The following is a 23,376-nucleotide window of genomic DNA, read 5'->3' as shown; positions in this document are numbered from 1 at the left end:
TGGGATTCTTATGTAATCCTCACAACAAATCCATAAATAAGAAATTCATTCATTCAACAATTATTTATTGAGTGCCTACTATGTATCAAGTTCTGAATGTTGGGGCTATATGTGAACAAAAGGAATCAAGTTGTTCAATCATGAATAAAAAAAGAAAGTCCCTGCTCTCAGGGAGTTTACATTCTGGGAATTGTTATCCCAATTTTATAAAGGAAGGAACTGGGATATAAAGAATTTAAAGCAGTGACTCAAGGTCATAGAGTTGATAAGTAGCAGAGCTTGTCTGACTGACCCCTTAAACCTTATGAAGCCAAGAATTGAAAGATGCAGTCTTTAGGGTCAAGAACTGGGGATAGTGAGGATCCTCTACAGGATTTCAGGTGGAGAAACAGCAGAAGCAATATGGTGTGGTTCCTTTCAGGCCATCTTCCTTCATCATTCTACTTATAATCAGAAGCCAGGCACTTCAATCTCCCCACACCCCACCTCAATACTACCTGGGCATGCATCCTCAGGACCCCAGCCTCATGCAACCCCTGGAAACCCAATAAACTGGCCCATGTCCAACCAAATCTTGTAAACTTGGGTCCTCTCCTACCTCAGATGCTAGAAGTTGAAAGTGGGTGGTAGAGAAAATGATAGTGTTAGAAAGGTACTGGGTAAGATTACTAGCTATAAACAGTCCTCAACTTTCACCTGAAACTTTTCGGAGTGGGAGTGCCAGTGGTCTAGGCTCCAACCTGCAATCCTGGCGAGCCAATGCCTCTTACCAGACTGCTGGTGCCTTCTTTGAACCTAGAAATCCAGGGGACTGAAGTGGGGAGATGGTGCTGGGGAAAATGGAACATGTAAGAAGAAGGGGGTGAAAAGAAGGGGAAAGAAGAAAAAGACAAAAAAGAAGGAATGGGGGAAGAGAAGGAGGGGGGAGAAAAAGATCGAGCAGACGGGGCTACCCGGAGGGATCTGCTGAAAATGAGATCGGAGAGTTGGGGGAGTCGGGACCCCGAGCGGGAGGCGGATGCAGGCGAGCGGGAGGTCGAGGGCAAACCCAGCTGTCAGCTGGGAACAAAGGCCGCCGAGCCGCTGGGAAGAGCCGCCGGCAGCCCTAACCAACGAGCGGCGTCGGCGCCGGCCCCGCCCCGCCCCGCCCCGCCCCGCCCTGGCCAATGAGCGGCGCCAACCCCGCCCCGGTCGGTCCGCCCGCCCCGCCCTGCCCTCCCGCCCGCCCGAGGCTCCCGGACCCGCGCTGGGGCCGGCGCTCAGGGAGCCAGCGAGCGGGCGGGCGGCCGGGCGGCGCCGGGCGGGAGGCGAGGTAGAAAGTTTCTCTGCTCGCCTCATCTAGCAAGCCGGAGCTGAGAGCAATCTCGGGACCCGCCCGGCCAGCGCGAGAGGAGAGACGGGAGCACATCGCCAAACACACTGGAAAAGAAAAGAAAAAAACCCTGAAGTCAGCCCCAGGCGCAGGGACAGATAAGGTGAGGTGGACAGGGGTCTCGCTCAGTCCGCAAGGAGGGAGCCGGGCTCCCGGGAAACTGGGCTCCCCGCGGCGTGCCTGCGCGTCAGTCGGTCTTTGTCTGTCTGTGCCGGCGTCTGTCCAGGTGTCTTTGTCTCCGCATGTAACTGTCAGGGTCTCCCCTCTGCCCGGGCGCGTGCGGCGAGTCTGGTCCCCGCCTGGAAGAAAGGAGGGTGCGCCCATCCTTCCGGCTTTGTCTCCTACAGACCGGGTTTATCTACTCCCCGTCCCGAGTCTGATCTGCGGGGGCAGAGGTGTTGGGTGACACCGAAGTCCAGAAATGAGGAAGCGGGAGATGTACAGGCAGGGTCTGACAGCCGCGGCCGGGCCACTGAACTTTGCTGTCTGGAACTTTGGAGATGGGCTGTGTGTGTCCGCACTGGTGGCGAGGACACGGGTGCAGTTGGAGGTATAGATTGTTCCACCGAAGGGATAGGCCACAGGGGCTGAGATCGATAGAGAAGGTGGGTGATGAGCCTGGGTATTTAGGTGGCCCCCTGCCTGCTGGGGGATTCCCAGGTGGCGCTGGTGGTAAAGAACCTGCCTGCCAATGCAGGTTAGAGGTAAGAGACACTGGTTCGATCCTTGGTTTAGGAAGATCCCCTGGAGGAGGGCATGGCAACCCACTCGAGTATCCTTGCCTGGAGAATCCTATGGATAGAGGAGCCTGGAGGGCTGTCCATGGGGTCTCACAGAGTTGGACAGGAGTGAAGCAAATTAGCACTGCCTGTACTCATTCAGCCAAAGCAACACACACACAGTCTCACACCTACACACATATCACATTCATTTCTTTCTCTCACCCACCACAGGCAGCCAGCCCCTCACTCTCTCCCCACTCCCCTACACACACACACTCTCACACACACACAAACACCCTTCCACATGCTTAACTCCAGCCTTTAGAGCATAGAGCTCAGCAGCAACAGGCACCAACCACTACAGGCTTTCTGGTTGCTGCTCCAAGTGGAAAGGACTAAACTGGGGAGGACCTGAGCGGTCTGCTTGCCCAGGATTGTGTCATGCCTAGGAAAGTGCTCCTGATTCATTGACTTCGGGGCCCTAACTTCCCAGGAATGAGGAGTACTTAGGGCGCTGAGCATCTGAAGTGCCTGGGTCCTTGCTCTGGCCTTCCAGCCACATCCTCTCGCTGCCATCGGCCCCTCTGTTCTGGTCTTGGGTGCTGGCAAACTAGCAAGGAGTCACCTCATCCTGGAAAGCCCTTGCAGGAGCTGTGCCAGGTAAGGATCTCCTGCAGCCTCATGGTGGGAGCTGAAATGCCCTGCTTGAGAGATAGGCTGCTTGGCTCTTGTTCCTTCGTCCTGAAAAAGAGCCTGTGTGTAGGGGCAAGGGAGCATTTGTAACCTGAGCTTCCTCTGAGTTGAAAAACAATTTTCCCTGGGCATGTTGGGGGAAATACAGGTGCTGAAAGTCTGTGGGCATATGTACGCACGTGAAGATGTGTAGCAGAGACAATGATTACAGGCAGGAAGGGTGTTTATGTTCAGGGGTGGAGGAGAGTGGAATCTATGGTTGAAGTCTGTGGACAGAGGCATACATGCTAATCAGGTGTGGTTTTAACACCTTGTGTTTATCCAGAGCCTTTCTTCTTGAGGTGTTTTCTGTGCATCATAGACGTTATCTCATTTGTTATCTCCTTTACCCTTGAGACATAACTACCAGTGAGCATGGAGTATCGCTGACTCTCTGTGTTCTGACAGTGAAAAAAGTGAGGCCACAGAGCGGCAGGACTTAACTGAGGTCCACAGTTCATGGGAGCAAAGTCAGGCATAACGAGTGGGAGTCCACGCAGAAGGGATCAGGGCTGGGTGGATGTGAGCCAGGGACACTCATCTGTTGGTGATGAGAAGAAACTCAGGTTGGAAAAGAAGGGTGTCTCTTTGAAGGTTCCAGCATGTGAGCAAGAGGGAGGATGGGACATTTGAGATGGTGGGGTTTTTGAATGTTGATGGCAGCCTCTGTGCTTCACAAGGTAGAACCTGTTTTAATACTTCAGCTTCTGCTCCTGTCTGTCTATAGGAAGAGCCCCTTGTCTGCTGTGTGTCCCGGTGGATATGTGTCAGGATAGTTGCCATTGAAGGGGTACGGCTGGGGTAGTATGGCTTGGGGAGAGCCAGTGCATTGGGACCATGAGAGGGAAAAATTTGCTGAGCTATTTCGAGAAACCATGCATCTGCCTATATGGCCACAGAGATACATGGGCTCTAGCTATGGAAAAATGGCTTTCTGATCCCGAAAACATAGGTATACGCCTTTGTACTTTTTCAAAATTCATTTTAAAAATATTCATTCAGTGCCTACAAAAGGCAAGGCTCTGGGCCTGAAAGTGAGTCTACAAGGATGAATAAACCGATGATGGCAAGCCAGTGGTTATGCAGCTTACAGGCTAGTGTAGTGGGAAATATTTAGCAACATTTAATACCCTTCACTAAGTACCCTGTGTGCCCAGTACTTTTGGCTCATTATCTCCTTTAATTCTCAGCACAGCCCCACAGGGTATGTATGATTATTAGAGGAGGAGACTTCAATCCCATTGCCAGGATAGGAAGTGGAGGAGCAAGGGTCTCAGCTCAGCTTAGTGCTGAGCCTGGCTCTTTGCACATTCTTCTGCTACTTTTGAACATGTTTCTTCTGTGCAAAAGATTCTTGCCCTCTTCCTCTACCTCCACCCAACTAGCCCCCATTTGCGCTTCAGGTTTTAACCATACAGGATCAACTCCTCCAACAACTTGTCCCTTCTCTCTTTAAGTCTGGGTCACCTGCCTTCCTGTCATTCCTTGCTCTCCTGGCATTTACCCACAGGCTCCTGAAGAGCCTCCAAAGTTCCTAGAGGCAGAGATTGTGTCATCAATTCCCAGGTCAGAGTAGTATTTGGCTTTTAGGGGGAAGTCCTTAGGAAATGCATGTTTAATAAAATAACTGGACAGAAAAGAGGTATCAGAGACTTGGTGGGAGCACTTTTCCCAGCAGCAGATTTCTGCTGAAGGACGCTTGACTGGCATGACCTCTGATTTTCCTGTCTGTATTATTGGGCCAGCTGTTTCAGGGCTTCTGCCTCACTGGGGCTCCTATATCCTGATTCCTGCCTCCAGTAGTTTGGGAGCCTAAAGAAAACCCAGCCTCCACCCACCCTGCCAGCCTACGCACTATATCTCCAGGTCCTTCAACCGAGAAGTATAATTATACAAGTAGGAGGTGATAGGTGTGATCTAGATTTGAGGTTTCAAAATCCTACAGTTGGAACCCCCAGGGGGCAGTGGTTCCAGGGTAGTGATGAGGTGTTTCTGGGGTCTGGCCAACAAACCTGGGAAATCTTTCCAACTGCCTGGGAAATCTTTAGACGATTTACATGGTGGGTCACTGAGCTGGCTTTTGAATAGATGTTTGTGCTGCTGCAGTTTAAAAAACACTGTTCTGGAGTGGACACTCTCACGATTCTGCTGGGAGTGTGAGTTGCTCCCATGTTTGGAGAGGTCATCAGGCTGTGATTTGCCCAAGGTCACATGGTTCAGAGTCTGGTGACTCCTTTCCCATGCCCTTTGTACCACCCTGTTATTCCTCGTGTCAGGATTTCACATGCTTTCTCAGGGGTCCTCAGTGATTTTCATTTTCCTTTCAAAGATCATCACCCAAGTTTGAAAATCTCATGTGTTGCGTTCTTTCATGCAAGTGCTCAGTCGTGTCTGCCTGTTTTGTGACCCCATGGATTGTAACCCACCAGGCTCCTCTGTCCATGGAATTTTCCAGGCAAGAATACTGTAATGGGTTGCCATTTTCTTTTCCAGAGAATCTTCCCAACTCAGGGATCAAACTCGCATCTCCTGTGTTACCAGGCAGATTGTTTACCACTGTGCCACCAGGGAAGCCCAGTTTATTCCTCATCTCCCTGGCACCTTATATGTATGTGCATGCATCCTAAGTTGCTTCATTATTAAAGGTCTTATCCATGCAAGGTGCCAGGGTGTTGGGGGATAAACAAAATGACTAAATAATGGTCTGGCTAAATAAAACTTGTGATGAGGATTGAAGAGGAGCCAGCCCCCATGAGTCAGTGACAAGTACGTTGAAAACTGGATCAGGACAACTTTGAACATGGCAGCTGTTCCCCAGGAGGGAGGTAAGCTAGAAGACTCTAGGGTGGAGGTGGCTGTGAACGAGACTTTGAAGTTGAACCTAAGGAAGGAATTTATACCTTCCCTATAGAGAGGAAGCATAGCAGCAACAAGGTCATAGCTCACAGATGCAAGTTCAGAGTCCAGGAGATGTGTCTGTCTCTCCAAGGGGAGCCCCTGGAGGGAGCCTGTTACCTCCTTTTAACTGGCTTGGCCAGCCATGCAGACCAGACAAAACTGGGCAATGCCGGGTGGGAGGTAACTCTGCTCTTTACAACTGCCTCCAGCAGAGCGAGTGTATAGCTTAGCCACGGATGGGCTCTTCCAGGGGTCTGGAAAAGTCGGCCTGCTGACTCTGTCAGCCAGAGTCAGGTGGGGTGAGTTGGGCTTCTAGCTGCTGCTGTTTTGCATAGTTGCCTCTGTATCTGCAATCTCCATCCTACATCTCTTTCTTACTGCCTGTCAGATGACAGGCTCCCACCAGACAGCCTGACCATCCCTGGCTTTCCTATTGTAGTGATTTTAATAGCACTTTTTAACTTCAAAAGGATTATTATTATTATTTGCAACTCTGAGATTTCTTCTGCAATTTGACAGAGGAGAAAATTAAACGAGAAGTAAAGGAGTTTTACCCAAGACTTTAAGTGGAATGCTGTGGGTTGAACTGGGCCATCTTGACTCCCAATCCAAGCAGTAACCACACAGCCAAATTAAGTAAATAGATTTAGGTTCAGTGAATTGGTGTCAAGTGTTTAACATACAGAAAGAGGAAAGATTTTTAAAATTATAAGAACTCATTTACTTCCATATTTATTATAATTCAAGCTTGATGAAAGTCTTAGACTTTTCTCCCCTTTTTCTGTTCACCCTCTTCTTATCCCCAAGCACTTGTTATGCATATAGCTTAAGCTCAATAAACAAGAAATAAGAAGTATCTGGCATAATGGCATCTCTATTTGAGATGCACTTTAAGGAATGAAATGTATTTTATGTCGGTTCTTTCTCTTTATAGCTAGTCAACTCATAAGGTTTAGTCCATGCTGCGTTGAAATTATGCAGAATTTGTCTTCACAGAGTCTGAATTAACGATGTTTCATTGGAATACCAAGTTTTCATCTATAATCTAATTCAGTGTTCCCACCTTATCCATATGCAACAAAGTCCTAAACTAAAATGGGATTAGCGGTCTCTTCTTTGGTAATGTGAGCAGCGTGTGGAAACCAGACTTCAGGGGTGGTCACATACGGAGGCTGCCTCCCAGATGACAGAACTGGATGGAAGGTTGGTGGCAAGAGAGTGCAGTGGGGCTCCAAGTAGGGGAGGCAGGGGAGTTGGTGGAATGGGGAGAGGGTGAAAGAGACAGAGGAGAGAGTGAGTGAGTGTGTGTGTGTTTACGTGTGGGTGCATACGTGCCCTAACAGCCAAAACTAATTGTCCTAATCAGTCCAGCAGAGAGGTGATTTTTCTTCGTAAGTGACAGGCCAAATTGGTGTCTGAACAGATGTGATGTGGGTTTCGTCCAGCGTCTGGAACAAAGGCAGGAAAGAGCCACCCTCCCCAGATCACCCACAGATTTGCTTCCATGTCAGCTAATCACTGTGGAAGAAGAGAACTGCCTTTAAGACGACAGTGGGCAGACATGTGCACACACACACACACATCCCATGCATTCTCATCATCTCTTCATCTCAGGTAAGCTCTTCTCTGATACCTACCACACTCGCAGTCACGTGCCATAATACCAGTCCTCAAGACTCCTGGTTGGCCCACCCTGCAAGCCCCACACCAGTATCCACCTGGGTTGGCATCTCTCCGGGGCCTGGTCCACAGCATGCTGGGGGCAGCCCCCTCCCCCAAAACTACAGGACCTCTGTTTCTGCCATGCCCAGAGCAGTCTGTCCAGTTCCCATCAGCCCCTCGGGGCTGTGGATCCTCTGAGGCCCCAGCATCCATTAGAAGAAGGACCTAACTAGTGAAATTGCCAGCCCCAGGGATGTACAGGAACATGGGCCCCTCAAAGATGTCCAAAATAGAACTGAGATTGGGGGTAGGCATGACTCTGAAAATGAGTTGGCATTTCAGGACAAGTCCTGCCCCTCACATGACCTAACCTCCCTGCACAGGCTGCCAGGCAGCTGAGGCAGTCCCTGCCCTAGGCACCTGGGCAGGGCTGTGCACTTGGCTCACTGGTCTGTTGGCTTTGGGGGCATCTTCACTCTCCTTGCTGTTTGCAAAGCTATTTGCTGCTAAATCACCCTCCTCCTGGCACCCCGGACTGCTAAATTGGTCTCAACTTGCTGTACTTCCACCCACCACCTTAGTCATTATTCGCTGGCAGCATTCAGAGAGTGGGTGGAAAGCAGCCGAACATTATATTCCTGCTGAAGAGAGAGATTTGAGCATAGGCATGCAAGGAAAGGGGAGAGGGAAGGAGGTAAGAGAAAGCAAAGGAGGCAGGAGAACAAAGCTCAGGCTTGCCGGCACCTGTCGCTGTGACCCCAGCCACCCTGGGTGGTGGGGCAATGGGCCATAGGTGAGTGAGTGAGTGCTGGACTATTAGGAGACCCAGGCGTTCTAGGGTGAGAGCGGTACACTCACTACTGGGGCTGCCCTGCCCAGTCTGGTCCTTTATTTCTCCCTTGAACATCTGTTCCCGTGAATTAAAATGTAACTTATATCCTTCCTCCCTGCCTAGTTGGTAAACTTTTAAAATTTTATTTTTAGCAATATTGCAAGGGTGGGATCTTAGTTTCCCATCCAGGGATTGAATCCAGACCCTCAGCAGTGAGAGCTTGGAGTCCTAACCACTGAACTTCCCAGGAATTCTCAGTGATAAACTTGAAAAGGAAAATATGTCATGCCCCCTGTGCCTAGCACCAGGCCCTGGACACACTCAGGGCTGAGCCCCACATAGTCAAGATCGAGGGTAGTGAGGGCTATGGTGGTCCTTCCTACCCAACCATTTCAGGTCTCCCTCCCTGGTGGCTCAGACAGTAAAGAATCCACCTGCAATTCTGGAGATCCAGATTTGATCCCTGGGTGGGGAAGATCCCCTGGAGAAGGGAATGACTACCCATTCCAGTATTCTTACCTGAAGAATTCCATGGACAGAGGAGTATGGGGGGCTACTGAGAGACTAACACTTCCTGACCTGCTTCCCTAGAACCTTATCGTCTGGGATCCCAGGCACACGAGAAGAGGAGGAATCCCAAGGGAGCTTTCAGGGCTTGGTCTCCTACCTGGGTGAGGAAGCTTCAGGGAGGGAAAGGGTTAATACCACAAAAGAACAGATCAGCTAAGGAAGCAGAAACCTGGAGGCCCTCCATCCTGGCATGGAAGGCCCCGTGATCTCCAGCCAGGGGTCAAGACTATCATGGAGAGAGGTCACCCAGTGCCTGGGCAGTGCACTGGAGCTGGTGGGCAGTGGACAGCAGAGTCAGTTCTCATGTCAAACAGCAGAGACAGCATCAGGCAGAGAAGAGAGACCTTGACAGGAGGCTCTCTGAGTCGCTGATAACATTTGTTTGGTCTCTCAGGAGAGGTTGGAAGAACTCAGTGCCAACCCCAGCTGGCTTGAAACCTGGTGGGCCCGTGACCCGGCCTCCTCTCCCTCCCACCCTTTTCTCAAGGAAGATAATGGGAAAACCCTGTGAACAGAAGCCTCTGCACAGCTAGGGAGGTAGGGACACCAGGGAACCATGCTGAGAATATCAAAGGGCATAAGTCTGGGTGAAGGAGCCCTGAACCTGCCCTTGACCTTCCACCAATTGCTCAGAGACAGCGCCTGGAGGATGCCTGGGCCACATCTGCCTCAGCACCTTAGCGGTCAAGAGGTCAGGTCAGCAGAGGTTCAGAAGGACAATTAGGCACCCAGGGCACCTCTTGACCCATGGCAACCTTCAGCTACTTCAGCCTCAGCTCTTGTCTGCTCCCCCGCCTGCCCAGCGTCTCAGCAGTAAGCCTGCCTGCCCTGAAGGAGGGAGGGAGGGATTAGACTGTGCTCATATCTCAGGGAGACAACCTCCCCCTCCTTGCTGATCAAATTCCCCCAGCCCCTACGCCTCGTTGGCGCCGGCAGGCAAACCGCACTGCAGGCAGGTGGGGAAAACAAGACCCAGTGGGCAGAGCCCCCAGCCCTCCACCTGCACAGAGAAGGGAGGGCCCCAGCCCAGGGACCCAGGAAGGCACCCCAGCTGCTGGTGCCCCTCCCCTCAGAGGGCCTGCAGCTGCCCTGCTCAAAGGCTCCGGGCCGGCTGCGGTCGGGCAAGGACAGGATGCTTGGCTTTTCCCGAGCGAATGTCTCATCTACAAGGATAATCAGGAGTGCGGGGCTGTCAGTGTCCCCAGGCCTCCCAGCAGTGCCTCAGCCATCTGCTGACTTAGAACCTTCTCTAGATGATAGACTCACTTCTATGCTAGAGCTGTCACAGGACCATCAAGGCCAGCGTTCCAAGATTTATTAGGAAACTAGAGAGCCTTCTTTGAAGCAGTGCAACCTACTTTGCATAAAACACAAAGTCTCTGGGTGGAAAGGACCCTTAAATATTTTATTTTTTTTTTTTTTTGACCACACCACAGAGCTTACAGGGATCTTAGTTCCCTGACCAGGGATCAAACCTGTGCCCTTGGCAGTGAAAGCACAGAGTTCTAACCAATAGACCACTAGGGAATCTCCTTAAATCCCAATCTATCCGCATCAAAACCTTCCTCAAGTCTTTTTTCTACAGGAGTAGAACAGGAGTCTGCTGTTTCAGACTCCAGAAACACAATTCATTCTCTATTAGTTTCATTCTTTTAAAGTCACAGAGTGCTAGGTTTGTGTCAAATACTCTGCTGACTCCTGGAGCATCCTGTACTGGGACAGGAGACAGACACATTTTACAAAATCATAGTACAAAGCCCAGCTGGTCTAAAAATGTCTTCTTGGAAGGTACAGATTTGAGAAGGACTCTGTGGGTTGGATGTGATTCAAAGAGATGGGGGAGTGGGTGGCACAGATAGTGACCCGAAGTGGCAGGGAGACAAAGGCAAGTTGAGTTAGATCAAGGATGGTCTTGTGTATCAGGCTCAGAGTTTGGCAGGTAGCATGGAGCCACTGAAGTCCCAGGGAGAAAAGTGGCGTTGAACAGACCTTGGTTTTGAGAAGTTCATCTAGCATCGGAGTGTAGGATGGATTTGAGGCAGAGCGGCTTCTTTCCAGAAATAACATTATTTATTAGAATGCCTTTCTAGGCTCCTCTCATGTCCTAGTTGGTGGCACATGTTCCCAGAGATCCCACACAGTCTGGAAACAGTGTGGCTGAGGCTTCAAGGAGAGAGGAGTTCCTAGTCCAGGCTCAAAGGTTAGAGGTCCGTGTGCAGGGTCTAGGCCTTATTTATGACAGAAGACATAGGGAACATCTCATAGCTTTGGACCTGGAAGAAATCGAGGCTGAGGGAGTGGGTGGGGGAGGGGAGGGATTTTTTGGCTGTGATGGGTCTTCATTGCTACATGAGGGCTATCTCTAGTTGGACGAGCAGTGACTGCTCTTCATTGCAGTGTGCGAACTTCTCATTTCAGTGGCTTCTCTTCCAGTGCACAGGCTCTGTGCATAGGCTTCAGTAGTTGCGACCCTTAGGCTTGGTTGCTTCACAGTATGTGGTATCTTCCCAGACCAGGAATTGAACCTGTGTCCCTTGCATTGCAAGATGAATTCTTAACCACCAGGGAAGCTCAGGGCTTTTTGTTGTGTTCTTTTTTAATGGATGGAGACAGAGGCTTAGGCAGGAGAGGGACTTACTTGGTCAGGGTCCCACAGCTAGTTTGTGTAGGACCAGGACTGGTGCTCCCACTTCAGACTCCTTTCATTCACCCACTGCTAATTGTAGACAAGGACTGGGGCCCAGTAGGATGCATCAGGTCCTCCAACCTGGGGTGTCAGGAAGGTTTGCCCAAGGGCGCGTCTGAGAGCTTGTCAGTAGTGGGATGCTCTCAGTCTTTGAGGCTTTCTCCTTGTATGCCAGAGACAGCTGATACCCACAGTCTCCATGTTTCTCTCTTGTCTTTTTCTCTGAATGCTTCGGATGCTTTATTTCCTTCTCTTTCTCTGATGGTTCCTATGTCCTAAAAGTTCTGAGGGGCTCCTGGCTAACATGAGAGTGAGGTTTACGAGGCCATTGGCCGTAGTTACCAGTTGCCAGTTACCAGTTTCAAAAATGAGAAATGAGGTCTCTGCCTGTCTCACATGTGCTCAGTTTCAATGAGAAGATTTGTTGTTGCTATTCAGTTGCTAAGTCGTGTCTGACTCTGCAACCCCATGGACTGCAGCGCGCCAGGCTCCTATGTCCTTTACTATCTCCAGAGTTTCCTCAGACTCATGTGCATTGAGTTGGTGATGCCATCCAACCATCTCATTCTCTGTTGCCTCCTTCTCCTTTTGCCTTCAGTCTTTCCCAGCATCAGGGTCTTTTCTAATGAGTCAGCTCTTCGAATTAGGTGTCCAAAGGATTGGAGCTCAGTTTCAGCTTGGGACGTTTAAATGGGAAGATTGCAGGTGCCACCAGTCACTGTAGCCACCCAGCATGTTTGATGCCACATCAGGAGAGATTCCTGGACAGGAGGCTGGTGTGCATTCCAGGGCCTGGAGAGGCCAGTCTCATCAATCAGGGACCTCCTTCAGTTTCAGAAGGACAGGGTGCCAGGGGTCCCCTGCCCTTATCTCTGAAGCTCTTGGAACACCATTCCCCATCTTCCTCTGGAAGGTTCCTCAAGCAAGATACCTACCCAAGAGCTACCTCTTACCTGCTAAAACCTGGCTAGCCTAGGGAGGGGCAAGGCTGTGGCAGTGTCCTGTGAAGTTTCCAGTGAGCTGTCACCTGGAGACAGATTCTTTCTCCCCATACACTCCAGCCCGTGCCACGTGCTCTTAGGCTCCCAGAGCAGTTCTCTCACCTGGATGGCAACCTTCAGCTCTAGTAGAGAGAGCAGGTAAATCCTAATAGAGGTAAAGCATAGATTTTTTTCATGCTTGCCAGTACTATGGATGAGTCTGGGAGGGGACAGCAGAAAGAATGTATCTTTGGGAATCAGACCAGTGTTCACATCTCAGCTCTGCTACATAAGAGTTGTGTGTGATATTGGGCAAGTCACTTAGCCTCTCTGAGCCTCAGTTGTCTCATCTGTAAAATGTTTTGTGTCCCACATAGAATTTTTATGAAAATTGCAAGAGTGAGTATAAGTCAAAGCATGTGAAACATAGTAGCAGCTCAATTTATGTCAGTCTTATCCCCTTTCCATCAGCTCCAAGGGCAGGAAACCCAGCAAGAGGCTGAGTTGTCTATGCAGAAGGGTCATGAGCCCTTGGTCCAGGTACATGGCCAAGAGGTCAGGCAATGATGCCTATGATAGCTTCCCTCTTGTCTGCTCACTCTTGCAAAGGAGGGTAATTGTAACTGAAAACAGATGGGAGGGGATCCCTACCACCTCTGTCACTCTGGATCTCCATCGCTGTTGTCAAATTGACTAAATTAAAATTGACTTATAAAATTATGTAGAACAGATGAGCAGGACATCTTTGACTGCTCCAACATCAAGGCTCAGCACTGAAACTGAATCTCTTGCTCACATTGTGCTAAATCGCTTTAATAGCATCTGGCTCTTTGAGACCCCATGGACAATAGCCCTCAGGCACCTCTGTCCATGAGATTTCCCAGGCAAGAATACTGGAGTGAGTTGCCATGCCCTTCTCCAGGGGATCTTCCCCACCCAGGGATCAAACCCAGTTCTTCTGCATTGCAAGCAGATTCTTTTCCTTGTGAGCCACCAGGTAAGCCCTGGTGCTCACGTTGGCTTGTGCCAAATGTGTGTGCAGAGGAGGATGAACGGAGAGGGGGGTACTCAGAGACCTTATGGTTTTCTCCTGTCTCAGGAAGACCCCACAAAGCCATCTTGTGCACGTGTGAGGGGCAGAGTTTAGGAGAGGAAGATTTCTCCCCAGGGTGAATGGCTGGAGAGAAGCGGTTTAGGCTGCATCCCTTTCTTTCTCCTGCCTCTGGCTTCAAAGGCAATGTCTTTACGATCTGGATGTTTTCTGGATTAGGTAGCACGTATGGTTAGGAAAGGGGGAAGAAAGAAAAACAAATAAAATGAAACTCTGTCTCTGCACTCTGTCCGTGGGAGATGCACAGCTGCAAGACGGCCCAGGTCTGGCAGAGACTCCCGTAAGAGGATGCAAAAGGCTGAGGGGGTTGAATTCCACATTGGAGAATCTGCTGCTGCTGCTGCTAAGTCACTTCAGTCGTGTCCGACTCTGTGCGACCCCATAGACAGCAGCCCACCAGGCTCCTCCGTCCCTGGGATTCTCCAGGCAAGAATATTGAAATGGGTTGCCATTTCTGAGGGATATTTTTTCTCCTTCAGTGGCACTTAGGGCTTCCCAGGTGGCTCAGAGGTAAAGAAACTGCCTGCCAATGCAGGAAACACAGTTCCAATCCCCGGGTCGGGAAGATCCCCTGGAGAAGGGCATGGCAACCCACTTCAATATTCTTACCTGGAGAATTCATGGATAGAGAAGCCTAGTGGGCTACAGTCCATGCAGTTGCAGAGTCCGACATGACTGAAGTGACCGAACATGCACGCACGCAAATGGCACTTAAGATGGGATCAGGCACCCAGGAGAAATGGCTCCTTTTTGGGACAGAGTCAGTTCCAGGATCCCATACCTGAGTCCTCTCTAGGGAAACAAGCACACTGGTGTTTCATGTTCCTTCCAGGAGAGCTCAATATTGCCTTCTTTCTCCTCCTCCTCTGTGGTTGTGTGTATGTGTTTGTGTGTAAATATTCATTTTTTTAGCTGCATTGGGTCTTAGTTTTGTCATGAAGATTTTTCTGTGTCCTGTGGATCTTCCCTTGTAGTGCCCGGGCTCTCTAGTTGTGGTGCACGCTTAGTTGCTCTGAGGCTTGTAGGATCGTAGTTCCCCGACCAGGGATCAAACCCTGGTCCCCTGCATTGAAAGGCAGATTCTTAACCACTGGACCACCAGGAAAGTCCCTGTGTGTGTGTTTAGTAAAGAAAACTTTCCCGTGGTAATGGCGTGACCCAGAAAATTGAGGTAACTTCCTCTACCTGATCTGACATTAGGTCTTCTCTTCAGAGTCCAGCAATTCCTCCATTCTAGCATGTTGGGATCTGTTGAGGACAGAGCACCTGGCTTTTAGGAACTTTTGGGAGAGTGGATGCTAACTCAGCTGAGGGGCAGCAAGGGCTAAGATTTGGAGAATGTGAAGAGACCTCAGTGAGCCTCCCAGAACAAAGGAAGCCATGGGACTTGCCTCCAGGCTGTCTCTGCCTCCTCCTTTAAATTAAGGGATGGTGGGAATCTCCCTTGAACCTTGGAGACACAGTTCAAAGGACTGCCCTCTGCACCATCCCGGGCCGGCAGCTATTAAACTCCCACTTGACCTTGCTTCTTGGATTCAGAAGCTGAGATGTAGAGCTTGTGAAAGCCACATGAGGCAACCCAAAATTAGGTCTTGTCTCATTGGCATGATGTGATTTTAAGGAAGTCTGCCAAGAGTCGGATATAGTGGTGTATGTTAAGATTCTCCACCCAGCAGGGCCACAGGGAGATGTGTCCTAAGACAGGAAGTTAAGATGAAGAGATGACAACAATAGCCCAGAACCCTTCTCCCCTCACTCCCTTCCCTGCCATCCTTTCCACCAGCAACAAGGACCGTGCTCTATTGCCTGGCCCAGGAAAGGCCAAATGACAGGGACAAGGAGGCCATGGGGGTTTCTGGAAGCAACAGCACTGTCTCCCTGCCTTGCACAGGCCTGTCTGGGCTGCTCAGTGTTTTTGAGGCCACAGGAGCAAAGGGACCCCGGTGATCAGCTGCTTCTGAGGACCAGAAAGGCCTTTTAGGATCTCAATCTTTGCAGACAAATGTGTTGCCACCATGAGGGAGAGTCTGGTTTCTAAGAGTGGTAACTGTAAAGGTTTCTTTGGCCAGAAAATCTCATCTCAGAGTGTTCAGCATGTACCAGATCCCTTGGGAAACTGAGTATTTCTGCTGGGTACATACCAGCCTTGGCACTGCTCCATGTCACTCTCCCTGCCCTCAGCCACTAAATGGAGGTGGTACCCTGGATTCCTCAACTGTGTCCTCTCTCCCCTCCCTGGAATCAGGTGAAAAGGAAACCCATAAGGGTTCTTGTGAGCAAGGAGATCAAACCAGTCAATCCTAAAGGAAATCAACCCTGAATATTTATTGGAAGGACTAATGCTGAAACTGAAGCTCCAGTACTTTGGCCACCTGATGGGAAGAGCTGACTCATTGGAAAAGACCCTGATGCTGGGAAAGATTGAGAGCGAAAGGAGAAGGGGAGATCACTTCAGTTCAGTTCAGTTCCGTCGCTCAGTCGTGTCCAACTCTTTGCGACCCCATGAATCGCAGCACACCAGGCCTCCCTGTTCATCACCATCTCCCGGAGTTCACTCAGACTCATGTCCATCGAGTCCGTGACGCCATCCAGCCATCTCCTCCTCGGTCGTCCCCTTCTCCTCCTGCCCACAATCCCTCCCAGCATCAGAGTCTTTTCCAATGAGTCAACTCTTTACATGAGGTGGCCAAAGTACTGGAGTTTCAGCTTTAGCATCATTCCTTCCAAAGACATCTCAGGGTTGATCTCCTTCAGAATGGACTGGTTGGGTCTCCTTGCAGTCCAAGGGACTCGCAAGAGTCTTCTCCAACACCACAGTTCATAAGCATCAATTCTTTGGCGCTCAGCCTTCTTCACAGTCCAACTTTCACATCCATACATGACCACAGGAAAAACCATAGCCTTGACTAGATGGACCTTAGTCAGCAAAGTAATGTCTCTGCTTTTGAATATGCTATCTAGGTTAGTCATAACTTTTCTTCCAAGGAGTAAGCGTCTTTTAATTTCATGGCTGCAATCACCATCTGCAGTGATTCTGGAGCCCAAAAAAATAAAGTCTGACACTGTTTCCACTGTTTCCCCATCTATTTCCCATGAAGTGATAGAACCGAATGCCATGATCTTCGTTTCTGAATGTTGAGCTTTAGGCCAACTTTTTAACTCTCCTCTTTCACTTTCATCAAGAGGCTTTTTAGCTCCTCTTCACTTTCTGCCATAAGGGTGGTGTCATCTGCATATCTGAGGTTATTGATATTTCTCCCGGCAATCTTGATTCCAGCTTGTGTTTCTTCCAGTCCAGCATTTCTCATGATGTACTCTGCATAAAAGTTAAATAAGCAGGGTGACAATATACAGCCTTGACATACTCCTTTTCCTATTTGGAAGCACTGTGTTGTTCCATGTCCAGTTCTAACTGTTGCTTCCTGACCTGCATACAGATTTCTCAAGAGGCAGGTCGGGTGGTCTGGTATTCCCATCTCTTTCAGAATTTTCCACAGTTTATTGTGATCCACACAGTCAAAGGCTTTGGCATAGTCAATAAAGCAAAAATAGATGTTTTTCTGGAACTCCCTTGCTTTTTCCATGATCCAGCGGATGTTGGCAATTTGATCTCTGCTTCCTCTGCCTTTTCTAAAACCAGCTTAAACATCTGAAAGTTCACGGTTCACGTATTGCTGAAGCCTGGCTTGGAGAATTTTGAGCATTACTTTACTAGCATGTGAGATGAATGCAATTGTGCAGTGTTTTGAGCATTCTTTGGCATTGCCTTTCTTTGGAATTGGAAGGGGAGATAGAGGATGAGATAGTTGGATGGCATTACTGACTCAATGGACATGAGTTTGAGCAAGCTCCAGGAGGTGGTGAAGGACAGGGAAGCCTGGTGTGTTGCAGTCCATGGGGTCACAAAGAGTCAGACACAACTTAGTGCTAAACAACAACAAGGAGGTGGTGATGAAAACAACCTGAGCTGAACATGGAGGCAAAAGATAAGGGGTGGCCCAAAGGAACATTAAAGCCAGAGACCCACAGAAATGCCTCCAGGGGAGAGAGACAAGTCTCATCTCATCCATACCTGGGCCTGAGCAGGTGTTAGCTGGCTGGGACTTGGGGGGCTTACAGGGGGCACAAGGAGGTGGCTCCAGCTACACCCTAACCTCTGACCTTCTGTATCACCCTAACAAGAAGCTGGGCATACTGAACCATGTTTTGACTCTCTCCTCCTCTCCTTGAATATGCTGAGTTCTTCCTGCCTGGCAGACTCTAAGCAGTCCCCAGGGATATCAGTGTCCTTGGGGAGTTTACTAGCTATTGGTCAGATTCGTGATTTCTAAGCACTTTAAGAACAATATTGACTAACAATGGATACTGATTACTCACCTTAAAAAAAAAAAAATCTAATGGCTCAGAGGTGAAGTATCTGCCTGCAATGCAGAAGACACAGGATATGTGGGTTGGATCGCTAGGTCAGGAACATCCCCTGGAGGAGGAAATGGCAACTCACTCCAGTATTCTTACCTTAAGAATCCCATGGACAAAGGAGCCTGGTGGGCTATAGTCTATGGGGTTGCAAAGAGTCAGACGCAACTGAACACAGCACACGCAAGTCTCTAAAGGTCCAGAATGGAAGTGTCCCCAGTTCCTTAGACAATGAAGGAAAATAAATAGAGCCCAGGGAAAGTTGGAGAAAAACATATCAAGAGTTTGAGCCTAGGGTTAGACCCCGATAGTATCTTGATTTACCAAATCTTGTATGTTGAATAAACAAAAACAAAAACTAGCTGCCATTTACTAAGCTTTTAATTATATCCTGACTAATTTGCAAATAAAACATCACAAAAGAGAGAAAGAGACATATTACGTTAATTAGGCTTATCTGGTACTTTATATTACCTGGAAAAAGTCTTAGGTTATATTGTGTGGGTGAATGTTATTAATATAAGTATTTTAGAAATTACATGAAATTTAAGAAAATATGATATGTCCTGGTATAATGTTACTGTAATTCTTATTATCCTATAATGTTGTATGATGCAGAAGTAACTAAATTTTCTTGTCAACTGCATTGTAACAAACTCTCATTTGATCTTTATAAAAAAAAGAAAAGTCACTCAGTACATACAGAAACCTTATGGAGTAGGTACTAAGGTCAGCCCCAGTTTACAAGCAAGGAACAGAAGCTTAGAGCTAGGTCCCAAGACGAGGGATGAAAGGGGTTAAAGGGGATTACAGACCAACCCGGGGTACAGGGGTTGGTGGAAGAGCAAACATAGTTAAGGTGAGGTCTAGAGGAGCCTGCAGGCCTGGGTGGGAGCTGGCTCCCCTGACTGGCGGTGAGCTCTGCCCTGAGCCAGGCCCTGCATGCCCGACCCTGACGCCATTGGAGATAAAGAACTGGTGCACTGTTGGCCTCAGCCAGGTTCAAAGTCAGGCACGGCCGCTTGCTAGGCATAAAACCCAAGGCCTCATTTTCTGCCTCTGTCAGATGGGGCTAATAATCGTCCCCTCTCAGGGCACCTTGGAGTGCAGCTTGCCTCCCGTCCTGTATGTATAGTGCTTAGCCCAAGACCTGAGGAGACAGCAGTGGGAGCTTGAGAGGAAACCAGTCCTCCTGCTTGACATCCTCAGACTCTGCAGGCCAGCTGAGCGTTCTCCTCTGGCCAGAAGAAATGGAAGGAGAAGGTGGCTATCGCCCACCGCCAGCCTTTCCTGGCAGCGACCCCCTTCCTAAGCTGTGGGAGGCTGGTGATCAGCCTGTTCAGAGGAGGCTCCTGACTGTATCCAGGTCCTGATTCTTCAGCGAGGCGGAGACTCAAACATCCCCCAACTGTGCAGGGGAGGGAGGGAGCTGGAGGGAAGGAAGCCTTGCTCTGGTGATCTGCCATCACTGACAGCGGCTTCACTCCCTCTTCTCTCTGGGCAGAAGAGGAAAGCTGACTTGGAGGGGGAGGGGGCAGAGCCATGCCCTGCAGGCCCAGAGAGGGGAGCTGAGCAGGCCAGTCCAGCCCCCTCCCCTCGCCCTGAGGGCCTCACCAGGAGCCGCTGAGTGGAAAAGACCCCACCCTGCCTGGTGGTGGCTCAGGTGCAGGTGGCCTGAGGGAGAGGCCGGCAGCCAGGACAGCATTCCTCCTCCCCCTTCTCCCCCGCCACTCCAACTCTGGAGCTCTGCTGAGGTCACCCTGCCTCCCATGTCCTAAAGGTGACATCGCTCTGCCAAGTAGGGAGGCCAGGTCAAGAACCAGGCAAGGCTCGGGAGCACTTTGGGGAACCAGAAAGGAAAGGGGAGTACAAGGGAGGGAGAGAAAAAGAGTAGGTGTCCAGGTATAGATTTAGCTTCTGGCCTTCCTCTCTTTCTCACTGAGTGCCTCAGTCAGCTGGGGCTGCTATAACAAAATACTATAGTGTAGATGGCTTAAAAAATGACCTTTCATTTCTCATAGTTCTGGCGGCCAGGAAGTCAAAGATCAAGTAGCCTATAGATCTGGTGTCTGGTGAGGGCTCACTTCCTGGTTTGCAGATGGTTACCTTCTTGCTGTGTCCTCGAGTGGTAGAGGGAGAAGAAGCTCTAATATCTTTCTATTCTTTATTAGGGCACTAATCCCATCATGGGGGCCCCACCCTCACGAGCTCATCTAAATCTGATCACCTCCAAAGGCCCACCTCCAAGTACACTGCATGTGAGGTTATGGCTTCAACGCATGAATTTGGGGGACAGAAACAGTCCTTAGCACTGGGCGTATATTGGGCTGTAGTGTCCAGCCTTTGGAGCACAAGACCAGTAGAAATGAGGGTTCCTGGCTCTGAGGGCACAAAGCCCCAGGGAGGAACACTTGGGAGAGAACAGCACTGCCTGTAAAGTCAGGACACAGTGTTTAGGGATGCACGCAGGGTGGATGTGAATCCTCATCTGCCTCTCATCCCCATGTGACATTGGACCAGTTCTTTGTTTTCTCCGAGTCTCATTTCCTCATTGGTGAGTTAGAAAGAAAGAACCACCTTGGAGAAGTTATTTTGAGAATAATTTTAAGTGAAAATTTTATTGAAGTATAATTTATATACAGAAGTGTACACAAACCATGGATGAACAACCAGGTGAACTTCAAAAACTTCATACAAATATAACCCAAGTTAAAAGATAGAGCATTAGAAGTATTCTAGAAACTCCTCTGGTCCCCCTACCAGTCACTCACCATGGCACCATAATTGGTACCTCTTTTTAAACTTCTTATGAATAGAATCAAATCCTATGCATTCATTTCTGAGAGACAGGTCCATATAGCAGTAATTCCATCATTCTCATTGCTCCATAACATTCTACTGTAAGAATAGGTCGTGACTCATTTATTCTACTTTGGATAGAATGTAGGTTTCCAGATATTTCCAGTTTGGGACTCTTACAATGCTGCTAGGACTTTTTAGGAAACATGTGTGAGCACGTCTACTGGGTGTGCAACTAGAAGTGAGATTTCTGGGTCATTAGGTGTGCATATGTCCAACTTGAATAGACCTTGCCAAGTATTTTTCAAGTGTGGCTAAACATATCTGCACTTTTCCAGCGGTATAGGAGATGTCACTTTCTTCCCTGGTGGCTCAGACGGTAAAGTGTCTGTCTACAATGCGGGAGACCTGGGTTCGATCCCTTGCTTGGGAAGATACCCTGGAGAAGGAAATGGCAATCCACTCCAGGACTACTGCCTGGAAAATCCCATGGACAGAGGAGCCTGGTAGGCTACAGTCCATGGGGTCCCAAAGAGCTGGACACGACTGAGCGATTTCAGTTCACTTACAACATCACTAATGCTTGATGTTGTCGGGAGGACTTTTTCACTTGCCTTTATAGGCTTCCCTGGTGGCTCAGATGGTAAAGAGTCTGCCTGCAATGCAGGAGATCCAGGTTCAATCCCTGGGTCAGGGAGATCCCCTGGAGAAGGAAATGGCAACCCACTCCAGTACTCTTGCCTGGAAAATTCCATGGATGGAGGAGCTTGGTGAGCTATAGTCCATGGGGTCGCAAAGAGTAGGACATGACTGAGTGAATTCACTTCACTTATAATGCATGGGTAAAGAATCCATGTGCAGAGCAGAAGACACCAGGAGAGGTGTCAGTCCCTGGATTCGGAAGTTCCCCTGGAGGAGAAAATGGCAACCCATTCCAGTATTCTTGCCTGGAGATTTCCATGGGCAGAAAAGCCTTGTGGGCTACAGTCTTAAGGGTCACAAAGAGTCAGACACAACTGAGTGACTAAACACACACAATTATGGTTTTAATTTGCATTTTCCTGAACCAGTCATGGTGGGCACCTGTGTATACATTTTGGCCATTTCCATATCTTATTTTATCACGTGCCTAATTCAAATTTGGTGTTAATTTTTAATTTGGTTTCTGTTTTTTATTTTTTGGTGGGGCTGAGTCTTCTTTGCAGCGTGGGCTCCTGGTCTGCAGTGCCAGGCTTCTCTCCAGTTGCGGGGTACAGGCTCTATAGTGTGTGGGCTCAGGAGTTGCAGTGTGTGGGCTTTGTTTCTCCACACCAGGTGGGTTCTTAGCTCCCTGACCAGGGATTGAAACTGTGTCCCCTACATTGGAAGGCACAGTCTTAACCACTGGACCACCAGGCAAGCCCCTGGCTTCTGTTTTTTTATTAGAAATTTATGTAAGAGTTCTTTGCTGTGTTTTGAGAGGAGTTCTTTGTCAGTTAAGTGTATTATAAATACCTTCTTCCACTCTCTGGTTGGCCATTTCACTGTCAAGGGAGACTTTGATGAAGATGGATTCTTCATTTTTCAGTAATTTTCCTTTACGGTTAGTTTTTTCTGTCCTGGTAAAGAAATGTTTGCCTACCCAAAGCCAAGAAATTATTCTTCTGCTTCCTTCTAGATGCTTTAGTGTGTGGTGTTTTGCGTTTATATCTACCATTCATCTGAAATTATTTGTGTGCAGTATGAGGTAGGAATTAAGATTCACTTTTTAAATAGATGGATACAAGCAGATCCAGCAGCAAGTTTAAAAATGAGCTTTATTTTTCAGTTGCTCTGCGTTGTCCTCTTTGTCATAAATCGAGCAATCATACATGTGCAGGAATGTTTCCACTCTATTCTATTTCCTGATTTACCTGCCTTTATGTCAATTACATTGTCTCAATTACTGTTATTTCATAAATCTTGTATCTGGCTGCATGCACCCTCCAGCTTTGTTCTTTTTCAGGATAGTGTTGGTCATTTTTGGTCTTTTGCATTCTGATATATAACTGCTGGGTTTAGACTGGGATCATATCAGTCAGTTTGGAAAGAATTCGGGTCTTTGGGATATTGACTCTTCTAATCCATGAATTTGACATATATCTGCACTCATTCAGATTTTCTTTAATTTATCACAATAATACTTTACAGTTTATGTTGTGGAGGTCATGTATACCTTCTGTTGTTTCCAGGCATACACATTTTTTTAAATGTTTAAATTTTTTCTTTCTTTCTTTCTTGTTAGTAGACAGACGTCAGTTGTTTTTTATATACTGGCCTTGTATCCAGAGACTTCTAAATTTATTGCAAGGGTTGAATGAGATAATGGGTAAACCACCAGCACATTGTCAGAGCTTGCCAGCTCCTATCTGTGTGCCAAAGATGAGGCAGGTAAGGGACTCGCTACTAAGCGTACGTTTAGTAAGGGGATGAGGCCATCAGGTTGGGAAAGGCAGTGAGCTCTCGAGGGCAGTATTTGCTGGGCCAATTGAAGGAAGGTGAATCCATATGGAGAGAAACAACACAAGAACCATAAGAAAACTACCTTGTAATTTTTTTTGATTATTTATTGGCTATT

General features: G+C 48.7%; 1 protein-coding gene across 2 annotated transcripts in view; it reads left to right on the top strand.

Moving 5' to 3' along the window:
* Positions 1,232-23,376, top strand: part of LZTS1 (leucine zipper tumor suppressor 1) — a 66,958-nt gene continuing 44,813 nt past the window's right edge. For both annotated transcript variants that reach the window (XM_018052251.1, XM_018052253.1), the window contains exon 1: positions 1,232-1,475. The gene's annotated coding sequence lies outside the window, so the exon portion shown is untranslated. The remainder of the gene's footprint in view (positions 1,476-23,376) is intronic.

This window comes from Capra hircus, chromosome 8, assembly GCF_001704415.2.
Source record: "Capra hircus breed San Clemente chromosome 8, ASM170441v1, whole genome shotgun sequence".
NCBI classification, from domain to species: Eukaryota; Metazoa; Chordata; class Mammalia; order Artiodactyla; family Bovidae; genus Capra; species Capra hircus.
Note: the sequence above shows the minus strand (reverse complement) of the source record. Positions and strands in the feature narration are given on the sequence as shown.